A 26,138-nucleotide genomic window follows, 5' to 3' on the forward strand; every position below is an offset into this window, starting at 1 on the left:
TATATCAGCACTTCCCTCCCTAAACCCTTCTTACATTTCTGTAAATCCCACCCATTTTGTAGCAATTATTCCCCATTTTCCCACCACTCACTCTTGTCCCTCTCACATTTACTACTAAATCCTACACGGATGTGTGATCATCTCAGCAACCGGGCACAGACCTATGCACAGAAGAGACTGGATAAGCAGGGTTGGTAGTCTCTGGCCTTGGGTTTGTGAATTGAATTTTCTAATATTCCACAATGTCTTTGGTGAATGTGTGTTTACACAACCCTACAAGGCAAAAAGGTTAAGCAGTAATCAAAGAGACGGGCATACACAAGCAGTGTAATTAGAATGATTAAACTCCTTTTTCAAGGAGATCCTTACAACTTTAGCTGTCAGGTAGCAGGCAGCACCTGCTCGCAAAGCAGCGGGTATATCTGTGCCTCAATGAAATAGTGCTGGTCACTGTCAAGTGTGGTGCACACCAGTGGCATAAAAACAGCCCAGTGGGGCGGGTGGGCCTCCCGAGCTCCAGGGGAGCCCCTCCGGCACTGTGCACAGGTAGGCATGAGAGCTCTTGACTGGGTCAGAAGTGTGGAGGGCCCCCTCCATGCACTTTGCAGGGGGCCCCCCTCAGTTTCGTTACGCCACTGGCCAAAAGGTGTTTAATGTATGCAAATACTGCCTGTGGGATGTAAGGTCTGGGTTACTTAAGGGGTATGTCTGCTGTTTGAAACTGTAGGATCTTTTTAAAGTTTTATGTACCTCAGATGCTTGAATCCCTAAAGTCTGTATAACCTTAGTGATGGCTCTGCTGTATACGTGAGATCTGTGTGACTTTTCATTTGCATATCCTGCTCTTTGGCAAAAGAGTCTCATGCAAAATATATGCTTGAGATTTTACTGGAAAGGGGCTGGATGGGAAACTGGAAGGTTGAAGTGACGAAAGATGCCCTATACAGTTAGAAAAATGATCAAATTACGTAAATTATTGACCCATGCTTTAGGAAACAGTCCTAGAAGTCTAATTAATTCTGGTAGTGGCCACTGACCTTGTGTCTGATAGCTGCACAAAGGCTCATGACCCAATTTGTGTTACTATTTGTTTCAATGGAACTTACTGGTGGTACTCAGAACTGAATGCCGGTATAAGACACCTGTACATTTATGCAAAGAGGTCCTGGTCTTTACCCTCACAAGCAGTGCATCACCCCAAAAATCCTTTCATTAGGTTTATGTTAGTGATGTATCATTATATATATCTTTGTTAAATGCTTCCAATTGATGCACAGATTGCGTTTTTGGAGAATGTGTGTGGTAGTCAACATGTTTAAAAATGTTTTGTAAGGAAGTGATTGGTAAGCTGTTCTTACTTACAGACGCCAATCAACTCCCCATGCTGTATATAATACAGTTTGCAGGATTTGATGAGTCTGTGGTACAGCTATACAGATCATCAATAGACATAGGCGTGTGTTCTGTGTGGTTTATCGGTTGTGTTTTTATTCCTTCTAAATCGTGTGTGTGTTCTCCCCCAGTCATAGCTGTGATCATTCCCAATCTCTTCACCCCTTATATCCATCTTCATTGGTCTTTTTAAAAATTTCTGTGTGCATGCAGGGGCGGCTCCTCCATTTGAGTGGAGGAGCATAGCTCCACAAGCCCCTGAGCTGAAAAATGAAATGGTAATAAAGTTTATTTATTACTATTTCATTTTTCAGCAACTCGTCCTGTGCTAGGCGTCATGACTGTGCATGGCCAGTGCTGCCGAGTGGCAGCCAGCAGCTGGGAGCGGTGTGCTTTAAAATGTGCATGTCTCTTTGACCGGCCATCTTGGGCCAGCCAGCCAGACATGCGCATTTTAAAGTTCTGTAACCTAGCTGTCTTAGACAGCTAGGTTAGAGAAAGCACAGGCCTCCAGTGCTCTTAGGAGCACTGGGAGAGTCTGCTCTTGCCAATCCTGGCACTACTTTCATGCTGTGAGAGCACCGCCAGGATTGGGTAGTGCAGTTTCCTGCATCGGGAGCTTTGTGGAAGACACCCGAGGGAGGAGTACGTCGTGCTGCCAAGTTTTTTTGTGCCCCATGCCTCACCGCCTTCCGTACAAGCCGCCACTGTGTGCGTGTCTGTCTTTCTCATTTGAACTCCAGCTCTTAACTGGGTTCCGCTCAAATATGTGCCTTGACCTCCCTATGTCTTTAATCTCCCTCCCATTTGCCTGTTTACTCTCCCTTTGCTCTTTGCCTCCGAGCTCTTGCACCACTTTGCTAAAGTTATCTCTTCCTTTTGTGCCTTAGCTCTACCTCACAGCATGCATATCCATTTTTACTCTCCAGTAATAAGAAGTCATTTTGAGTTATCAATTAGGGCTCCATGCTGTTCAGGATGCCTAAGCTATAATGCTAACTTTCTATCTGTTTCATTCATATGCAACTGATGTAATTGTTGACATCAGCAGCATATAGGATAACAGGTAGTGGATTTGCTGACCCATCCTCTCTTCTTTTTTTTTTAACTGTTTATTGAAAATAAGTCTCATTTCAACACAGCCTCTCGCCACCGAACCTGGGGGCTGGCAGCTTGTTAATTCACAATAGTATATACAGCTATAGAGCCAACAACCCAAGGCAGGCAGCATACAGGAACCATAGATATCTTAAGGTCATTCGTTCGTAGTGGTCGTGGTGCACCATAAAACATCAAACGGAAAACATACATAGTTTACAGTAATCATCGTAAAGCAATACCCGTGAACAGCATACTAAGGTCAGAGACATGCACTGGTGTCGAGAAGGTGGGATACCATTCTTATCGGTTATGGCCAGACCAAGCCTCCCTCCCATCTAACCTACCAGACGTTCTGGGTGCAGAACTCTCCCATCAGCAAGGTGCCCAGGGGAGTGTCATGCAGAGTATCCTGTAAGCAGAAAATCAAGTGTCAGGAGCGTGGTTATTGGCGTCAGGAGTGGTGGGGATTGTCCCAACCGGGGCTACATCTTTGGTAAGCAGATATGTAGTGTATAGTCCCCAGAAGTTCTTGGGTCTGCTCTTGGGTGGGAGTAATTCGCTAAAGTTCTCAGTTAGGGTGCTGTAGTAAAGCATGTCATGCGACCATTGCGTCAATGTGGGTACAGGGCCTTTCACCCAGCACATAGCAACCCGTCGTTTTGCTATGTGTAGACCCATGTCCACCAGTCTGCGGACCTCTTAGGCAGCTTTTTAGAATACCCCAGGAGGGCCAGGGCCAGCTCCGGAGTGAGCTCCGTGCCCACCACCCTTCCCAGTTCCTGAAAGATCGACTCCCAATATCGGTACACCTCCGGGCAATGCCAAGCAAGGTGGAAAAAGTCTGCAGTATGTACATGGCACCTATCGCAAGCCGGGTTTTCCTGCAGTCCGTATCTAAATAGTCTCTCTGGGGTGTAGTACACTCTGTTCAAGTACTTGAAGTGGACAAGCCTATGCCTGCCGTGTAACGATATACGTCGTGTACTGGTACAACAATAGGACCACATAGAGTCATCTATCTCCAGTTGTAAGTCCCGTTGCCAGGCCAGCCTAGCTTTCGTATAGTGATTCGCTCTGTGAGACATTGCCAATTTATAAACGGTGGAAACCACCTTGCGAGGCGACTTAGCTTTAATGATGTAAGACAGTTCCAGCATCTCAGGCGGTTCCTGCAGGTCATCCCCCAGTACGTCCCGTAGAGCCCTCCGCACTCTGAGACTGAAATCTCTGCAGCTGAGTGCGGTCAACGGCTGAGCCCCCCACGTCCTCCCATGTCTTCGCCGTACCATCTTGAAATAGGTCTCCTGCAGTTAGTACATTCAATAACTGCAACGCTCAAACCACCCCTTTATCCCTACATGGAGCCAACCAAAGGGTCCACTCCAGTGGCATAACGGAGAGTACAACAGGGCCCCCGCCTGCAATTGCAGTAATTTATGCCAGGCGTGGCGCGTCAAATTAATGGAGTTCAGTATCCCCGTCCTGCCGTCAGAGCGTTCATATATCGTGGCTTGAAGGGGAAGCGGGTCGGCAAAGAGTTTCTCCATGTGGAGAAACGGGATGTCTGGCGAACCGTGCATGCAGTAGTAAGCTTGAGCACCCTGCGCCGCTCTGTAATACAAATTCAAATCCATCGCACCTAGCCTCCCCATATGGTATGGGAGAGTAAGTATCTGCCAGCGCACTCTCGCTTGCTTGCCCACCCAGGCTAACTTTATTAATAATGTAGTGACTCTGTGAAAAAATGAGGCTGGTAAGACAAGGGGAATATTTGTGAATAGAAACAGGAACCGGGGCAGAATCACCATCCTCATGATGGAGACTCTACCGAGTAGCGATAACGATAGCTTGATCCAGGCTTCGACGTCATCCTCCAGTCTACTGACCGCTGTACCGTAGTTTTCCATAAACACAATCTCCGAGTCTGTATGGAGACGTATGCCCAGGTAGCGAATTGCATCAGAGGACCAGTGTAGTGGGAAATCCGGTTCAAAACGCAACGTAACTGGGGTGAGTGGGAAGATTATGGATTTAGACCAATTGACTTGTAATCCCGATAGTGCTCCAAAGTGCACAACTTCCCTGATGATAGAGGAGAGATAGTTCTCTGGATCTCGGACGTACGGCAACGTATCATCCGCATAAGTGGACACTACTATCTTATAAGTCGGGAAACTGATATCTTCATGACTATGATATTCCCTTAATGCGCACGCCAGCGGCTCTGCGAACAGGGCATATAAGAAGGGGGATAACGGGCAGCCCTGTCTCGTCCCTCGAGATATGGCTATGGAATCCGTTACCAAATTACCTATTTTTATTTGCGCCCTGGGTGAGTCATACAGGATCCCGATCAATTGGAGAAAGACGGGGTCAAGTCCCATCCTGGATAAAACGTGGCGCATGAAGGGCCACTCGACCGAATCAAAGGCCTTCTCCATGTCGAGGAAGACTGCGACAGCCTTAGCGTCCTGCCTAACATGCTGGATGGTTCCGAACACCGTGCGGAGGTTATATGTAAGGTTCCTATCTGGTACAAACCCCGCCTGCTCAGGAGCCACCAATACCGGCGCCAGGGGGGAAAGACGATTGGCAAGCACCTTTGCAAATAGCTTGGTGTCTACATTGAGGAAAGAGAGTGGGCGGTAGGACCTACACTCATCTCGCGGCTTATCTGGTTTAGGGATGGCGACAATCACCGCCTCCCTCATCGATGGTGGCATTGTGCCCGATACGCACATGTCATCGAAAAGCGTAGAGAGGTGTGGGAGTAATAAATCTACAAAGGTCTTATAGAAACCGACAGTTAGGCCATCTGCTTCTGGGGCACTAGATGTCCTCATACCGGACAGGGCCAGTAATATTTCGTCTTTTTCTATGGGCCGCATGAGGAACTCATGGTGCGTGTTCGTAAGGAATGGCAATTTGATATGCTCAAGGTAGTCCAGGATTTGTTCCTCCATACCGGAAGACCGGAAAGTGTATAATTCCCCGTAATATCTCTTAAACCTATCTGCTATGTCCGCTTCTTCAGAAAGCAGCTCTCCCTCCTCCGACTTAAGCTCAGTAATCAGCGTTTTGCCGCGCTTATCCTTTAGAACCTGCGCCAGGACCGAACTGGGCCTGTCACCCTCCCCGTAGGTATGCACTGTAGCATATTTACCCAAGTGTTTCAGTTCGCTATCTGCAGCTTCCTGATATTCCCCAAACTGGTCTTTTATTGCTTGCATGGTAGCCTCATCCTGACTCGCTAGCTGACGCTGTTCTAAAGCGCCTAGTTCCCTTTCCAGAGCAGATAGTCTACCACGAATCGAGCGTAGAACCCCCGAGTGCTTGGCCATGGACACACTTGAATATAAACTTTGAATGTTTCCCACACTACTTGAAAACTGTCCACTGACCACACATTAATGGGGGAAAAGGTTTCTATGACTTCAGCTAATTCTTTTTTAAAAAGAGGGTCCAATAGCGAGTAAGGGGGGAAGCGCCAAGTGAATAGCGGAATTATCTTCCTAGGCGTGGTAAGAACCAGCAGAAGAGGAGAATGGTCCGATAGAGTACGCGGAAGTACCAAGCACTCCCGAGTGTGCTCCATAGGCGAAGAAGAGGCCAACCAGTAATCTATGCGAGTGTGCAAGTTATGATAGGCAGAATAATGCGTGTAACTCCCTTTTCCGGGTGCCGTGTGCGCCAGACATCGCATTGGTTCAAGCCCACCATAGCGCTCTCAAGCGTTCTCGTAGCTGCCGCGGGCCTCCTCGTCGGGCCCCCAGACCTGTCCAAATTTGGGATTCTGCCCAAATTAAAGTCCCCACCCCAGAGGTACCGTGCTTCCGGGAATCTAGTTACCGCGGCTGCAAGTGTAGTGAAAAACTCTGGGCAGTCATAGTTAGGGCCATAGACATTCACTATGATTAAGTCAACACCCTTCCCCTGACATCTAGAAATCATGTAACGACCATTCTTGCCTGAGTCTAATTGGACCAATGCATAGGAGGATTTAGGGTTAACCCATGTCAGCACCCCTCGGGCGTACGTGGTGAAGCCTGAGACCATAACATTATCCACCAACCCTCTACTGCGTAAAATTGCACTATTCAGTGGGAGGTGTGTCTCCTGTACCAAGGCTACATCAATGTTCTGTCTCTGCAAGTAGTACAATACCTTACGTAATTTACGGTGGTCGTTAAGCCCCCGGACATTCCACGTGAGCACGCGGAGGGAGTCAAGCGGCTTCGGCACAGGAGTCTCACTAGGTCCCGCCATCGTTAACAATACTGTCTGTAATGCAACCTGACCTAAGCAGCCTGTAGTTAGTGTGCACACCATTCAGAGACCAATATGAGACTTTAGATCAATAAAAACAACAATACCCACCCCTCCCCCCATCCTCCTCCCACCCACGACAGACCACCCCCAACTTGGTCGTGAAGCATCACCCAAAACACCCAATCCACCACCCGCCACCCCCCCCAATCAGAGATTACCACCCTCGTGTGTTGCACTCGTGGGCAGATGTTGCTCTACTTTGCAAGGAGGAACAATATAAACATTAAACAGCCCCGCTCCCCGCTCATCATCCCAAACAAAAAAACACAGCATCGCAGTCCCAAGGGCCACAGACCTCAGCAATCGCATAGTACAATAATGTAGCAACTTCATCCCTTGGCCTTGTATCAAATGGACCGAGATTCCGGGACAGCGCACACCAAGAGATCTAGAGCAGGCGCTATGTGGTCCCCGCCTGTGCGTCTCACCGAACGTCATTCCCAGGCATGGAAGAACTACTTATCGGGTGGCTACCCAGGACAAATTCCGAGGGAAGATCTAAACTTAGCCCGCAGTTAACCCCAGCTAGAGGGCCGCCACAGGCCCCAAACAGAAAAGCCCAGGAGACCCAAAGGACCTCCCCATCCCACCTTTTAGCCCCATAGCCATACTTCGTAGTGTGCCACAGACCGCTGCAGCTAGTCCTGGTCGTCCAGGGTGCCCCCTGCCGCCTCGCCGAGCAGCTGCCGGTCCGGGCTGCGACGTTGTTCTTTGGACCAACCTTTTAAAGCCTTTTGTAGCACATTGGGGTCCGTGAAGATATGGGATCGGCCCTGCCTGTTGACTTGAAGCTTAGCGGGGTACAACATGGCGTAGTCTATGCCCAGATCACGCAGCTGTTTCTTCATTGGGATGAACTGTCGGCGTGCCTCCTGAACTCGGATTGTTAAGTCCGGAAATAGCGATATCTCGGAACCCTCGTAGATCAATGACTGCTTGTCTCTCGCTAATCGCAGGGCAGTGTCTCTGTCTCGGTAATTGAGCAGTTTTGCAATGATCGGTCGCTGTGGTGCCCCCGGGGGTGGGCGAGGCCCCCGGGAGCGATGCGCTCTCTCCACCACAAACATAGTGGAAAAGACCCCTTCTCCCAGCAGCGTGACCAACAACCTCTCGATAAATTGCTCCATGTTACCAGTCTGGGTGGACTCCGGAAGGCCAGTGATTCTGAGGTTACAGCGACGAGAGAGCGCTTTTAAGTCCTCTGTTTTTTCTTGTGGGACACGTATAACTCTACCCAGCTGTTTGTGTTCAGTATCAAGCGTGGTATGCACTTCCTCAACCTCAGTGAGTCTCCTTTCTGACATATCCAATCGTTCAGCATGCTTGTCTAAACACTCAGCCATTCTGTCCATCCCATAGGAGAGAGTGTCCATTTTCGTACCCAGGGAGGTGATGTCGCTTTCCAGGCTCTTCTCCATGGCCAGTAGCCTGCTCCGGATGTCAGTGCCGGGGTTGGCAGACGCAGAGGCCTGCATCCTTGCAGCATCTTCCGTTGAGCATCATGCGATTTCAACTGCTTCTGCTCGAAAGAGAGTTTGGGCTGCGTCCTATCTACTCTGCCCATGTTCGTTACCTATAGGGTGCACCAGGCACTACTCCGTCACTTCTCAGCACCGTAGCCCTGGAAACCGCTCCTCAGGGACAGCTGTGAGGATCTCCAGGCCACTACAATCCTTCACCACTTCCGGACGTCGCAATGGGCAATACCCAATCCAATAGGCACCGTAGAGCGCTTGCCAGCAATAAACAGCATCTAGGTTAGCGCGCTCAATGCAAGTCACAGTCACCAGCAGGCCTACTCGTTGCCGCACCTCGTGCAACCCCCAGCCCCGCCGTGCAATCCTGAGTATTACCGCAGGAGCACACACTCAGGAGACCACTCACGAGGCCCTGGTATCGGTGCAAAGGGGCATACCAACGAGCCCGTCTTAGTGCCCGCTCCAAACTGCGTGCGCCTACAAGTCTGCACTCGCCGGGTATGTGCAGGGCTCCCCAGGGGACGTAGCAGATGCAGGGACCTTTACGCTGCCACAATCCCGCAGCGACCACTGGTCCGGCCTACGCTCACCTATCAGTCAATGCCTCGAGTTCCCCCATTCCAGGTGCGGCGTGCTCAGGCTTCTCTCACCGCGTTAGTGCTGTTGGTTGGGCGAGGCACGCCCGCCACGCGTGAGCAAGATGGCTGGTCTCAGGGACCGCGGAGGTGTCGGGCACTCAGGTATCCAGGTCGACTCTGAGCGAGCCTCAGAATGGGAGTCTACAATGTAGTTGAGTTGCTGGCGAGCACTATGAAACTTCACTCAGTGGCAATCAAAGTTGCGTCAGGCAATGTGCTGCGGCTCCCGCCGCGTTGCAAGGGACTCGCTGCACCAAGCTGATGATTTGCGGCATCTGCCGCATAAGGAGGCAACTCGCGGCTTCCCGCTGCACCCGGTAATGGTTTATGGCTCCTGCCGCGTTGGGGGGTTCTCGCGGCTCCTGCCGCGGTGGGAGGCTGGATGGTTCCTGCGGTCCCTGGAGTATAGCACGCACCCTCACAGATCCGCCGCACACCAGCGGGCCGCAGCATCTGCCGAATCGAGAGGCAAACTACCCGCTTCGTCCACACGCCGGGCCAGTTTACCGCAGCATTGAGCCCACTCGCTGTTGCAGGCGCCGCGCTCCGAGCTTCCGCCCACGCCTGACCGTTGATCAGCTCTGGGGGACTCCGGGCGGTGGTGCAGGCAGCAGCTCGTCACTCCGTGCTCAGGAGTCCCTCCGGCGTGTCACAGTAATCCAGGGTTCGCGTGTGCAGCACTTTTACCAGTCCTTACGTGCCGCCGCCGCGATGCTCGCACCTCACCGCCTAACTTGAGCCCGGGGTTCTGAGGCCTGCGAGGCGGGTACCTTCAGGCCTCGGTATCTTCGGTATTCGCTTGAAGAGAAGGACCGGAGAGCCATCTCCGCTTGCCCAGCATCTCCCGGAATCAAAGCCTCTCAAATGCGCCCATGATTAGGGAGCAATGCTGTTGGATGATCTGCTGGATAGTCGGACGATGTACGGAGTTAAAGGCTCAAGCGGCCATCTTGGCCGCGAGCAAGATCCGCCCCCACCCATCCTCTCTTCTCTAGTAAGGATCTCTCACTCTCTGATGGCCCCTTCCACCTATGTTCTCATTTATTGTTGGCGTGTAGGTGGAAGTCAGTGTTGGTATCAAGGGCTTGGCAGACCATCTCATCCAGCATGAACTATTAGGGCTGCGAGGTGAGAGTATGAAATTAAATGTCTGTGAACATAGAAGGCCCTTATTCTTGCTGCCAAACCTCCAACCCCTTAATTTGGGGCTGGGTCAGGAGGAATGGCGATAGCCACTGCTCAACCTCTTCACCCTCTGAGTCATGTCTTCTCCAATTACAAACTACTATTACCTAGTGGATGTGATTAGGGGAGGAGCTGATTTTTCATGGAGGACATAGATGACATTGAATCCTTTTCCATATATTGATAACATGCAGCTCATGTAATTACGAACTCATGAGGGCATCCAGAAGATTTATGTTTATATGGAGCCTCCACCATTCATTTTTAGGTAGAGCCTAGCGGCAGCGCGCATGCACTGCTCGCTCTGCGAGACTGTAGTAGTAGAGTATGGCAGAGAAGCCAGCGCCCACTCTCCGCCCATATTTTTCATTGGCTTGTGTCATTGTCTTTTGTAAATGCTGCCTTCGGATTCGTTAATAGGCTTGTTAGTCCCTCCTTAGAACCGCCCTCTCTTCATTTGTATCTTCCCATGGCTACTAGCCCCTTTACTTTGGTTTTTACGTGGGATCTGTTATTTAGTCTATAAGCACTATTACTTTATTGAGTTTCTCTTACTGCAGGCCGGACATGCGCTGATTCAGGCATTATCTCGGGTCTGTTTCAACTTTCAACCTCCCCTAGTAAAGTGGATTTAGAAATGATTAGCCAATTCATGTGAATTCCAGGTAGCACATAATCCTGTGCTAATGGGCTGAAGCTGGTAACAGCACATCTGTGTTACATGTCATCTGCACTTAAGCCATCTGTCGGGGTTGTTTTCAAAAGCCTTTTTTATTAACAACAATAACACCATCACCAATACCACCACCACCAATACCACAACCACCAATACCACCACCAATACCACCATCTCCAATCCAATACCACAACCAATACCACTGCCAATACCACCACCACCACCAATACCACCACCACCAATACCACCACTACCAATACCACCACCACTACCACCACCAATACCACCACCACCACCAATACCACCACCACCAATACCACCACCACCAATATCACACCACCAATACCACACCACCATTATCAATACCACCACTAATAACCCCACCACGAATACCAACACCACCACCAATACCGCACCAATACTACCACCAATACCACCACCACCGGTGCCACCACCAATGCCACCCCCAATACCAGTACCACCACCACAAATACCAATACCACCACCAATATCGCCAATACCACCAACACCACCACCAATACCACCACCACCACCATCACCAATACCACTACCACCAATACCACCACCAAATACCACCACCAATATCACTACCACCACCAATACCATAACCACCAATACAAACACCACTACCAATACTACCACATCCACAAATACCATCACCAATACCACAACCAATACCATCACCATATGACCAATATCATAACCAATACCACCACCAATACCATTACCACCACCACCAATACAAATACCACCAATATCAATACCACCACCAATAACCCCACCACGAATACCAACACAACCACCAATACCGCACCAATACTACCACCAATACCACCACCACCAGTGGCACACCCAATACCAGTACCACCACCACAAATACCAATACCACCACCAATACCACCAACACCACCACCAATACGACCACCAAATACCACCACCAAATATCACCACCACCACTACCACCACCAATACAAACACCACTACCAATACTACCACATCCACAAATACCATCACCAATACCACCACCAATACCATCACCATATGACCAATATCATCACCAATACCACCACCACCACCAATACCATCACCACCAATACCATCACCACCAATACCACCACCACCAATACAAATACCACCACCACCACTACCAATACCACCAATACCACCACCACCAATACCCCCACCACCAATACCCCTACTAATACCACCACCAATACCACCTTCTATACCACCACCACCAATACCAACACCAATAGCACTAACCAATACCACAAACACAAATACCTATAGCACCACCAATGGCACTACCAATATCACCACCACTACCAATACCACCACCACAATACCACCACCACCAATACCACCATCAGTACTAATACCACCACCACCAATACCACCATAATACCACCACCAATACTGCCAATACCACCACCACCAATACTAGTACCACCAATACCACCACCACCAATACTAGTACCACCAATACCACCACCACCAATACCACCAATGCCACCACCAATACCACCACCAATACCATCACCACCAATACAAATACCACCACCACTACCAATACCACCACCAATACCACCACCACCAATACTAGTACCACCAATACCACCACCAATACCACCACCAATGCCACCACCAATACCACCACCACCAATACCACCACCACCAATACTAGTACCACCAATACCACCACCACCAATACCACCAATGCCACCACCAATACCACCACCAATACCACCACCACCACTACCAATAAATACCAATACCACCACCACCACCACGAATACCACCACCACCAATACCACCATCACCAATACCACCACCTCAGTGCCTCTTTCTCACTAGTAATAGCAGGGGCACTGTACGAGGCCGGAGCTGCAGCTGAGACCATCCCTCCCTCCCTCCATGCCTGTCATAAAGCACAGCCCCCCTGCACAAGGAGGTGAAGACAGGGTCCTACTACAGCTGGAGTGTTTTTTATTAGGCCAGAGATAGCAATGACATCACACAATCCCACACTGCACACTCAAATCATGGAGAGGGCAGGAAATATCTCGCCATTACGCTCTTCCTCCTGAGCCGCGACAGTGTAATCACAGAGCAAAAGGTGTTGGAGCACTTTGTTAGTGTTTATAGCTCGGATCATATGTAACTCTCACTTCACACTTTGTGTCTGTGTTATTTACAACACTTACACATCTTCTTCACTGTACTATTTATCACTACTTGAAGACGTCGCAGGCCAGTCTCTTCCTCTGATATTTACAATCTAACAAGCAGTCGAGAAGGCTCTTTATTGCAATGCAATAGGTTTGCATTTGCCAAAGTTTAAGCTATTAGTATTGTAAATGACAATCACTTTTATTTATGTTTTAAAAACCAAAACATAAATAAAAGGCATTGTCATTTACAATGCCAATAGCTCAAACTCGCTTGATTGTGAGACCTATTGCCTTGCAAATGCTTGTTATGTACTATCATCAGTTTGCTACATCGTGTCTTTCTAGAGGGAGTGGTGAAACACTGAGTGTTGCCCAACTTTACCAAATCAAACAGTACTAAAACAAAATTCTCACCATTAAACATCCAGAGGACGTTTGAAGTTCCAATTTCTGACTTAGGCAGTTGGTCTTTTCCCTATCTTTGCCATCCCTATTTAAGTCACATTGGATCCCAGTCATATTATTTCATGTTTTCCATTTTCTAACATCAATAGTGTTGTCAATTGTTTCTTTCTGTCTTGATTATGGTGGGAGCCTTTACTTTCCTTTGTGAAACAAGTCAGTTGCAGGATGTCGAAGAACCCAAATTACTGCTCCAAGATTCCTTTTCCAGCTGAGTAAATATGACCCTGTTTTATCAGCCTTCCTTTATTTTACTGGGTGCTTGTGGCCAACTGCATCAAGTTCCGGGCTCAGTGCCTGAGGCAGTTTTCAGAGCTGAAATCTCTCTCTCTCTGCTCTCAGTTATGTTATGTTTTGTTATAAGGGTACTTGTAGAGCACACAGCTACTCAGAAAGAGTGTCCCAGCGCTGAGAGAGCCTCGTGGCTAGTCTGTCCCCCTCTTTGTGTGAACAAAGAGGGGGAGTCTAGAGTTGCTGATGAAACAGCCAAGTTTTCAGCTGCTTCCTAAAAGTCAGTAGATCAGGTACCTGTCTGAGTGGCAGCGGTAGGAGGTTCCAGACACGGGCAGCCTCCACTTGAAAAGAGCGGCCGCCCGTCCGAGTATGAAGAAATGTAGGAACAGCCACCTGCTGTTGAGAGGATGATCTCGGGGTTCTGCCAGGGACATAGTGTAGAACTCTGTTTCTGATATAGTGAGCTCTCGTCCTGTGTCACTATTTTCCAGGTGGGTATTGTGAGGGGCATGACCCTGCAAATAGGGACCAATCACCTGGTTGGATGATGAGTTTATTTACAGGAAAGGAACACTAACAGTGCCTAATGTGTTTAGGCATTGGGTACCAGCACTTACCAGTACAAGCCTCTAGACAGTTAATGCACTATCTGTTGCAAGGCATATTGTGGCTAACCAAGCACTTGAAGGGTTTCTGATCCCGCCCATTGCTTACCACTGATGGATTTCCTTGTCACTCTCTTTTACATGCTTTTTATTAGTGCCCCAGCTTGGCAATCTGTGTTGTCTGTGCAGTGAGGCACTGACTGGTATGGAAGCTTCCATTGCTTGCTTTTTAAGCAATACTTTTTTTCTTTTCTGTGAAGTACTCCAAGAGAGTGCACAAACTCTCATCACCTGAGTTCTTCTCCTTGTTGCTTCCCCACACCCTCTGTGTCGGTTTCTTGGATCAGTAACTAAAAAAATAAGTAAAAGAAGGCAACTGTGTCAAGTTGAGGTTTATTTAACATGGAGAACTCCAACGAAGATCCACATAACGTGATGTGATAAGAATAATAATACCATGTAAAGTCACAATAAAAAATATGAGTTCCCCAACCCATTACATAAAAAATGTATTCGGCTCAACAAACCGACTTCCAACAATGCATTTTTTTCTGACCTTTATAACATGACAGCGTGCATAGTGTCACAAAAGATATACAGAAAATTGCAAACAAAATCTTATAACTGCAATCATAAATATCGATGACTAAACAAGCAATATTATAGGTGCAAGATGCAATATTTATTCACGTGGCCTAGTTTATAACATCAGTTCTACTCCAGAAAGAGTCACTATTACAATTGTTGGGGACACGTGCAGTTGGCAATTAAAAATGCAAATGTACCACTCAGAAATATCAATTAATGAACATGTTCCTTCAAAGTGAGATACACCGGGTTTAAAATCTCTGTTCTGTTGCAGGCACATATACTATTAAATCCTTAGAAAAACGTGTAATAGCAATTAAAGTACCAACGTCCTTCAACAAAATGCAGATTATTAAACATGTACATCTTGCATTGATTTTCCTTCTCTTTCTGCACTTTCTGTCCTTCCTTCCTTTTGCCTTCTTTTTCCATGTCTTTACTCCTCATCCCCTTATCGCATTACTACTCAACTTATTTTGAATTAGCAGTATTTTTACTTCATAAAATGTATTGCTTCTAGATAAGTGCTTTATGACTAAAGTGCATTAGCATAGAAAATCTGTGCAATGGATGCAGAGCTAAGATACCACCAGCTAGCCATAGAGTGGCTGTGCCTTAGACATCCCTATTCCCCATCATTAAATGTTTTGTGGGTGGGTTGGGTATTGTTGGAGTGGGGGCCTGGGGTCCCCCTATTGGGGGCACGGAGCACCCTGCACCGCAACAGATGCTCCTAGTTTTCGGCAGTGGCAGGTGGGGGGAGGAGGGCATCTTGGGGAATTTAGTTGGAATGTTATTATACATGCAGACTTTATATCTAGATTCAGACATCCCTACAGCGCCTTCAGAGATGCGGGATGACGGCACAGACGGATAACCCCCCTTTCGGGGACCTTACGGTGATTTCATGGAATGTCAAGAGTCTTGTTAATAAGATTAAACAGGTTGCAGTCTTACACCAGGCCAAACGATTTGGGGCCAACATCCTACAACTGCAGGAGACTCATCTCCTGGGTATGAAAACCTCCTGTCTGGCCAGATTTGGGTTCCACCAGGTATACCACGCCGGCTTCGTCAGAGGGTCACGCGGCACGGCCATCCTCATACATCGCAGAGTCCCCTTCCAACACACACGCACCTGGGTGGATGCAGGGGGCAGGTTTGTGGTAGTTACAGGCACACACTACGGTGAGCACATCACCTTAGGAAGTTTTTATGCCCCTCTGTTGGGGGCAACCTTTGTCGACAGAGTTTCCAGACTTTGGAGGAAGCTGCCAGAGGGCTTCACCCTCCTGGGAGGAGACTGGAACGATACCATGGGTCCCGCGGACAGGCAGCGTAGCACGGTCCGCCCCATGCCAGGGGGGTCCTACTAAACTGAACACACTGGCATCCACCCTTGGCTGGGCGGATATCTGGCGGGAGTACCACCCCATAGAGCTCGGGTACACATTCCTATCAGCAGTGCATGGTTCCCAGTCCCCCCTCGACCATTTCTTTACGCCTCATATATTCCTACATAGGGTCTCACAAGTCACACATCTTTCCAGAGGCTCTCTGACCATTCTCCGATCTCTCTTAAATTACATACCTGCTCTCGTAAATCCCCCTTTAGGTGGTGGATGCCCCCTTGCCACCTCCGAAATCCAGACTATCAAGACATGCTTCACACGGCAATAGAAGAATATCTAGACACAAATGCTGCCTCTGCTCCGTCCCAGTGCATCCTCTGGGAGGCCCTGACACCCACTCTCCTTGGCGTTGAAATTAGCTATCGTACCAAAGAGAGACGCGCGCAGCGACAACAGTTGGCAGATCTTGAAGCGCGTCAGGCGTCTTTGACGACACAACTCAACCTGGCCCCCAGCCCATCTCTCCGGCGCAATTTGCTACAAACGCAACAGGAAATACAACAATATCTAATGGGGGAGGCCAAAGAGATCTGGGAAGCATCACAGCACCGGATATATCAGTGGGGCAATAATTTGAGTAAAATACTCCACAGGCTATGCCAAGCCGACAAATCCCCCGCTATAGTGCCTACCTTACGGGATGCCGACAGGGGCCTATGCTCCTTGCCGGACCAGGTGGCCCGGGAATCCACCCAGCATTTTTCCTCCCTATACGAGCACTGTGAACAGCTGTCAGAGGGCCAAATAGCGGAATTTCTTAGAGATATACCACCACGTAGACTCGCAGACCACGTGCGAGACCAACTTGAGGCTCCTATTACGTTAGACGAGCTGACCCCGGCACTGCATGCGGGCCCCCGGACTCAATGAGTTCCCTGTGGAGTTCTTACGGCCGAATATGTATATATTAGGTCCCCACCTACTTGCTGCCATACACGATGCACATGAACAGGGTATTTTACCCCAGGACTGGAGACATGCAGAGATAGTTTTATTCCTTAAACCAGGGCGCCCTCTGGAAGACCCATCATCGTACCGCCCCATTTCCCTCATTACCTTCGAGCCTAAATTATTAGGGAAGGTTCTAGCGGATCACCTCCGGTCGTGTGTGACGGATTTAATTCACCTAGATCAGTTGGGCTTCATGCCCCATAGGGCTACCCATTACAACATACGGAGAGTACATAATGCCATGGCAATGGCCCCTACTTTGGGGCGCCCAACAGCCCTATTATTAGTGGACATAGATAAAGCTTTTGATTCGCTCAGCTGGGTCTATCTGTTCCAATTACTGGAGGTGGTAAACTTCGCCCTCCGCTTTATAGCATACGTCCTGCTACTCTACACTAATCTAATAGCCTCTGTTCGCATAGCTGAGCATCACTCAGATCCCTTCCACATTAACAGAGGCACAAGGCAGGGCTGCCCTCTATCCCCACTGCTGTTTGCCCTAGCGCTGGAACCCTTAGCGGCCTGAGTTCATGGCGATCCGGTGCTCCGAGGGTTTGAATGGTCCTAATCGCACTCAAACTGCATCGCACTGTATGTGGACGACGTCCTCTTTTTTATGACTGACCAGTGGTTTTCGTGACCGCGCATCCTACAAATCCTTAGAGTGTTTGGGAAAACTACTGCTCTACACACTAACCCCGCTAAATCCATACTCTTTCCAGTATGCGGCAACCAGGAACGGGGCACTTGGGGGACACAGCTGTCACACGCGACAGAGGGTGTCAAATATTTGGGAATCTTCATATCGCCATGCCCTAGGGTTCATGGGCCAACAATATTAGTTCGCTGCTAGCAAGTCTCACTAATGAAACAACAATATGGTCCTCCCTCCCACTATCAGTATATGGCCGGTCAGCCATCTTCAAGATGGTCTCGTTACCCAGAATTCTCTATAGATTGCAAAACTTCCCTTACAGGATTCCACGATCCTGGTTTGCACAAGTGAATGCTATACTTCATACATTTCTCTGGAACGGGGGTGCAATCAGAGTTGCGGTACACACCTGCACACAGTCCACATTCTGTGGGGGAATTGCAGCGGCAGACGTCTATGCCTATTACGTAGCCTCTCACCAATTAACGAATGGTGGTATAACTCTCTAACTGACCCAACTATCCTGCTCGAGCATGTTGCAATGGAAAAGACCCCTCTTCTCCAGCTCCTCTATAGCTCTAACACCCTGGAGTCGTTGCCTTCAGCAGGTAAAGTGGTGCTCCAGCTTCGGCGGACTACAGTCCGACAGATGGGATGGTGCAGGACACTAACTCAAACGACCCCCCTGTGGTATGGTACATATCTCCATCCTGTGGCGGCCTTACAGTGTTTCCGTTGGTGGGACCTGGTGGGGATCTCGACCCTCGGAGATGTAATGCGGGGTACCACATTGAAATCATTCCAGCAACTTCAAGTAGACTTTCAATTACATAAGACCCAGTTCTATAAATACCTTCAATTCCGGCATGATTTGACCCCCCTGATCAGGCCATAGAATCCCTACCGGAATTCCTTCATCTTGAAGGACGCCTCTTAATGGGGGACCTGGGCCTACATAAAATCAGACAAACCTATCACACATTGACAACTCAAACCCAGACCACCCTAGACAAGACCAGAAACGCGCGGCAGAAGGACATTCCCGACCTGACGGACGATGACTGGGCAGAGGCCATTGCCAGCCCTCAGGGTGCGGCAGTTTCTACACGGTATCGTCTTACACAATTCAAATATTTACACCGGGCATATTACACACGAACCAGACTCTGGGCAATGGGCGCTATCCAATCCCCTACATGCTTGAGATGTGAAAGGGAAGATGGGACGTCTATCCATACAGTCTGGGGTTGTTCCCTGTTGCAACCCTTCTGGCGCAGGGTATCCTCTTGCCTCAGTAATGTATTATCATGGGAACTCCCACACGATCCACAACTCTTTCTTTTGCATAGTATAGATGGGATAGGGGGCAATAAATATAAGCAGCATTTACTCTTTTTAGCCCTCACTATCGCCAAACGCGATAATGCACAGTTATGGAACGTCCCTCCCACCCTGCTCCCCCCCCAACTTTGGGCAAGTGGAAGGCAGAGCTGGATAGATGTATGGGTGCGGAAATGACAGTATTTTTGGCACGTGGCTGCCCCAAAAAACACCAAAAATCTGGGCCCGTTGGGAAACGCATCGTGGGATTGAGCTCCCCCCTCAACAATCAACGGACCCCTAAATGAAGTCACTATGGAGGTGCATTTCTCTGGACCTGTTTATTTCCATATTATGCTTGTCTGTCAATCTGCAATCATATCCTGGGTTTGTTTACTTGCGTCTGGAACATTCTGCATATTGTTTTTGTTGGGCTTCCCTGCATGTTTGCAGGTACTGCAAATATTTTGAAACAATGGTATTCCTGTCTACTTATGCTTTCTTACAGGTACCTGTAGGGCTCCTGCCCAAATTTCACCGGAATAACCAAATAAAATCTCTTTTAAAAAAAAAAAGATACCGCCAGCTAAAAGCCTAATTTGCCATATTGATGATGGGAACCATTTAGCACTTTAATCCAGATCGCAATCATCTTTGAGATATTAACAGATAGTATTAAATCTTTTAAGCCCCCCCACGTTCTTTGCATATGCGTCTCCAAATTTCATTTTCACCTTCCAGCCCTGGACTGTCCAGTACTGGAGGATAAAAGAATGTGCAATCGTCATAGCTATTGAAATGATATAATGTTGACCTTTGGATAATTGACGGCTCCTTTTTGAGACGCAAAATAATGTAAGGGTGGCCTCTCAGACTATTGTTGTGGAAATAGCCTGACTGATTGCTTCAAACAACTTCTGCCAAAAATCAACAAGATGAGGACAAGAAAAAAATGTGTGAAGCCAACGAAAACAATCATTTGAGACCACTGGATACATTTTAGCAACATTTCCGGGATATAATATGTCATCCATCTAGAAAGGAATGAATTTCGTTTGAAATTTGTTGCCCGGAGAGATTTATGTCCAATCTCAGCAATAGCATTCCAGTCTCTCTCTGATAGGTAGCATTGTGTTCTCTCTCCTACCCTGGGAAGAAAACTAGTTAAATCAAACAGTGTAGAGAGATCTAGGAGCAGTCTAAACCTATTCCCTATTCCGAGCAACTTGCTCTTCACCAGAGCTCTGCTGATTGTATGGAGGTCATAGCTTGTTTAGTAATCAATATTATGGAGTAACATGTTTACACCCGAATTGCTATTTGCACATGTTAAGAATCAAGGTTCATGGATTAGAACAGGTGTTTTTAACCTGGTTTTACCGTAAATATCGAATTTTGTGTAAACATGTTTATTGATATTTCTAAGTGTTACGTTTGTTTCCTTAATTGCCAACTACACATGTTTTTCCAAAGATTGTGATAGAGATTGTTTGTGGAGTTGAACAGATGTTATAAACTAGGCCATGCTGATAATACTGCACTCTGCACTTTAAATATTGACTCCACCTTGTACTGTCCTAATCCAAAAATGAGAACTCTTATATACATCATGGCGAATTGACTTGGACTGGATTGAAATTCATTGGAAACGGTTCTCCTTTCTCTCTGTCTGCTCAATAATTTTTTTTTTTATTAAAGTGCAGTCATAAAAAGTGATATCATGCATAATTCAATTGTTGCATACTAGAATTTTGTAGATACAACCTTAGAGAAGAAGCATCGTGCATAATGCATCATAAAGTATGCAAATATCAGCGAATATTTAAAAACCACATGAACAAATAAGTTGTCTGCTATATTTTTTTTGTAACATATTTTTATTGACATTTTCAGGTTTATTATGTTGTACAGCATACAGATCTTTCAATCAATGAAGTTGTCTGCTATATAACACTAACCTTGAGCAATGTGTCGAGCAACATAGAAGGTGTAAAAATGCCTCTCGATGCAACAACATGCATCCATGCAGATTCAAGAAACATACACTTAATTAAGGGCGACATACCTTATATAAAAATACCAGAGATACCCCAAAACCCTAATAAGTGTCCAGGGGTGTGGAATTTAATAAAATATCTACTTGTCCATGGGGCAGGTTGCTTCATAAATCTACTTGTCCTGAAACAAAATCCACTTGTCCCTTTTGTGCCAAGTAATGTGGCGACAAATTACGGCAGCAATCTCATTAAGCAAGAGTTCTGATAAAGCCTCTCTAATTAGGCCAGGGCTTGTACCATAGTAGGGTTTGAATACTAGAAATTCCCTTATGTTGCTGCATTTCTGCAGGTCTCCATACTGGAGCTGAAGGTAGTGGTAAGCAATTGTTCAAGGGTTGGAAGGCATTTTGAGTCTGTGCAAACCTACTAATTTGCATGTTTTAAGGGTTTTCACCAATTCTTTTTTAATCTTTTCCCATACTGAAAAAGGTTGGAAATGTACTCCTGGCAGTGGCAGACGTTAAACTTCTTCAGGGTTGGGAAAAAAGTGGTTGGAGGAAAAGTGAACTTGAATCATTCAGATTTTCACATGAGCAAATCTACACAAGCACATTTGCTCATGCTAAAATGCAGTTCACAAATATTACAGTACTATTTCTTGGCCTACTTCTGTAAATTCTTGTGAATTCACGGAGACTGTATATATGCACTTAATGCATGGATATATACCATGGATGCACTTTGAGACTTTCTTTAATAATTGGGCCTCCAATTAGGCCTGGGGTTAACCATGACCTTTTGTGTTTAGTAAAATTATGTCTCTCTCTCTCTCCTTCTCTCGGTCTATCATCTGGCTTCACTGTGAGTGACAGTATTCTGCTCTATTACAAGCAGCATATTGGCACGCAAAGTAGTTTTGTTCAGAGCCTGGAAGTGCTGTGGCAATGTGTGCTTTTTGAGACCAAAAACAGTTTTTTGCTTTTGCCAATGCTTGTTAGAATGGCGAGAGCCCTGCAGCTCCCACACAGATATTGTTTTATAAAAAACAATGCCTAAACAAGTCACGCATTGACAAAACCAAAAGCCTGACCACCAATTTCAGACCTACTGGCTTTGCCAATGCTTGTTTATTTTTGTTTCCCACAATCATATTTTAACTGGTTACACTGATTTTCCATTATGAATATTTTTGGGAAATACAAGCATACATCAACATGTGACTAAATGATGCTGCAAAGATATGGTACCTAAAATCTTACAGTAGTTTAGCAATATATTTTTTTCCTGCTTGCATTTTTTTGTGAACATTTTATTTTGAAAGCAAAGAATCATCACGGTTGCTTTCAAGCTTCTGCAAATATTTGCATATAATCAGAGAGCATTCTGGGAGCATTATACATAGCCTCATATTACTAAACTTTGAAAACGTGTGTGCACGTTTATACTGGAACCACCTTCAGTAGTGCAGGCAGAGCTGACATTTAATTTTAGTGCTCACCCTAATAATAAAGGCTTTGCATTAATGAACCATAACTACAAGTTTGAACAGTGTTCACACATGGACACACATATTACCTTAACTTTAGACAATGCTCTTCCTTGATCCATAATGTGGTATTGTAAACTGGCAGCTAAAGGGTTTGTGCTGTAGGGGGTTGGGCCTACTTGTCCCAAGGACAAAATAGACATTAAAACTTGTTGCCCTTGACCCCAAACAATATGTCCCGGGCGTCGGGCTATAGAAATTCCACATCCCTGACAGTGTTTAAAAAGGATCTAAAAAATTGATATATCTTTGTACCGGACATTTCATTCAGTGGAAACATTTCATAACTCCGAGCCTCCATAGCAGACTGCATGTCATCTTTGACAAACAAGGGCCTACAGATATGACGATGAACTTTCTGTAACTCTGGACAAATGAAAAGTACATTATTGAGATATTGGATATGTAACTGGCACAACTCACAACTTCTATCCTTTTTGGGGGAGTTTATCCCAGACAACAGTGATGACATGTAAGGGGAGCAGACCAATTCTCAGTAAAAGGATCAATCTTCTGATCCAATGGGACAAGCTCCATATTAAATAAGGCTTAGGTGTATTCCCCAGATTATTCTCTTAAACTTCGAGATTGCTTGAATTTGACTGGCATAAGACAATGTCTCTAGCTAGGCTTATTTTAAACAAAGAGTCCTTAATAATACACTTCAGAGCATACTTGGGAATAGGAAAAACTACAGTCAAGCCAAAAAATTTCTTTGGACCACTCAAAGGACCTAAAAACACACACTCCTTTCTATCTGAAAGGAAAAAAATTTAAGCTTCAAGGCTGCCGGTAGTGTTCCCTCTTCTCTGCAGAGGCGCAAGCTCCCCACCTCAAAACAACCGCCACGGAAAAGGAGTAGGAAGACAATAAACCAAACTCAAAACGCAGAGCGTTAGGTGCTTCAAGTGTGTTCAAATTACACATCTGGTGAAAGATCTGACCTTCAGTCCCCTCAAAAGATGGGCAGAGACTCTTATCCAGCACTTCATACGTATAAGACAAGGATAGGGGATGTTTACCCTATAAATTGACAGGAAATGCCCAAAATGACGTCTCCCACACATTTTGCATAATCTGTTCAAAGCATTTGCCTGAGAAAGAGCCCTAGTTGAACAAAGCTTCAGTTGATCAACATCCCGCACATTCTTAGAAAAAACCTTACCAAGATAAAGATACAAATTCATTATTTCTATTTGTCCATACCAAAGTACCAATCAAACTTCCACTCCAGTCTTAACCCATTCTTTAAAAAAATCAAGATTTTACTCTTAGAAATGTTATCTTCAGAAAAGTGAGCTTCTGCATACTTCGACAACACTACAAGAAGATACTGCAAGCCAATAGGAGTTAAATCCATTATGGCTACATCGTCAGTACACCATAAGGAGCTAATGGACATTGCGCCAATTCTTGAAGGACCAAACTTCACTTTATTAAAGTGCCTGGAAGGTCATTGATGTACAGTGAGAATAGCAGAGAAAACCAACAAGCATCCCTGCTTAAGATCATTTTGTGTTTTGACCCTTCTCGATAGGCCCTGCATCCCACCCATCAAAATTTGGCCCCCGGTGTCCCAGTGCAATTTCATAATAAGACCCAAAAGATGGTGCAGTACACCCAGACAATTAAGCTTCCTCCACAGTGTCTGATGATCACCTCTGTTGAATGCTGTGGAGAAATTGGTAAATGGCGTGTACACAAGCATACCCTGAGAGAGAGAATATTGTTCTACTATTGCTTGAAGGACTGCTATAGTGTCAAGTGTGCTATGATTCCTCGTAAACCATGTCATATGTCATTCGAACTGTCATTAAAGATTTGCAGGTCTTTGTCGGGATTTATGCCTGTGGCGCTTTCTGTTCAGACCGTACGAAATGCTTTTTGACATCAAGATATATGTTCCAGACCTTGCTGGTCTAGACGTTGTGGCGGCTGCTGCAACCTTTGACATAGATAACCACTGTGCTGTCTTACAGGATCTATAAAGAGGTTGTAATGCTCTGGCTAACAATCATTTACCTTAGACTCTCCCATTGGATGCATAAGTTCAGATTCCTGTTTCTGGCTGGCTGCCTAAAGTTGGTTATCTGGTTCTTGAAAAGGTGGTGATCAAGAAAAAATGTGGTCCCTCCTGTTCCAGTGCTTGGTCTTCAGGGTATCCGAACTGTGATTTTACCTCCACTTCCCGGATACAAGGAAAATCGCTTTGTTTCCATTGAACATGTTAAGTTATACCATATGGCCAATCCTAAATAGAATGCCTAGAGGTGTCCCAACACAGAATGTTGCTTTACAGCCAGTGTGCACCATCAGTGCTGATTCTCCCCAGCTGCACGATAGGGATATTAAGTCTTCAGTTAACCTGGTACCTGTTACACCTTCTTCAAACTCCATAATGGAAATTGTTTATTCTGATCCTCCAGTTGAGGTCCCTTCTGCGGTACAAGAACCAAGTATCAATCCAGAATCGGAACCTCCTCTATTCCAGCTGAGTTCCTCCGGTTGCTATATTGATCAAGATAATTTTTCTTTGGACAGTTCTTCATTGTCTTCTGTTTTGCATCCATCATCAGCGTGTTTTTGTGTCTTCAGCTCCTGGTTAAAATGCACTTATCTGGTTCTACCGTGTATATATACCTGGATTGTGTTTTTTAATGGCATTTTTGTTCATGTGGATTGGATTCAGGACTGTTTTGTTCATTTTGATCAACGGCCATTACCTCCCAGAACGTTCTGCTGCAAAACCGATCGACGGGGTGTTGGCCCCACATTCTTTCTCGAATAAAATGAGGAGACAAGTCCCTTAATAAACATTTCAGCTGTCCCAGTCACTGATGGAATTGTACGAGATAAAGTACCATTCGATAATTGGTCCTACGGAGACCCTGCAGATACCAAATGTGTTCCGAGTTTCCATGGGTGATATAATAGTGCCTGGGTTGCATTCGGATGATTGGAATGTTGATACTGTGAATTCGTTGTTTTCTTAGCTGCAATATTATACTGTCTTTGAGTCTGAGGATTTATATTGAAATTCCGCTAGCTATGCCGAATTGTTCTGTTATCAACATTATGGACATCATTTTTTGCATAGAAGAAATGGACAGCGCCCCCAATAATTATACTCAATGGGAGCATTGCCCTACTCCACCTCAGGGTAGCTCAAAAACACAAAAGAGGAGGTACACATATTTCACTGGTTGTAATGCTTTAGACACAAAATCATCCTATTTTAAATTGGTTCCTACTGCTTCAAAAAGAAATATGCTTACTGAAACTAAGCTAATCTATAGAACATCATTCATTGAGGAACTAGCCTCAGTGAATGATGGGAGGAGAGGAAAGGCTATGATTATTGGAAGGACAATATTGAC

The 26,138-nt window shown here is 46.4% G+C and overlaps 1 protein-coding gene across 2 annotated transcripts in view; it reads left to right on the plus strand.

The window, feature by feature from the left end:
* GALK2 (galactokinase 2) overlaps window positions 1–26,138 on the plus strand; it is a 1,202,443-nt gene that overhangs the window by 1,043,048 nt on the left and 133,257 nt on the right. The gene's annotated exons all lie outside the window — the stretch shown is intronic.

This window comes from Triturus cristatus, chromosome 3_1 (assembly GCF_964204655.1).
Source record: "Triturus cristatus chromosome 3_1, aTriCri1.1, whole genome shotgun sequence".
Classification (NCBI taxonomy): Eukaryota; Metazoa; Chordata; class Amphibia; order Caudata; family Salamandridae; genus Triturus; species Triturus cristatus.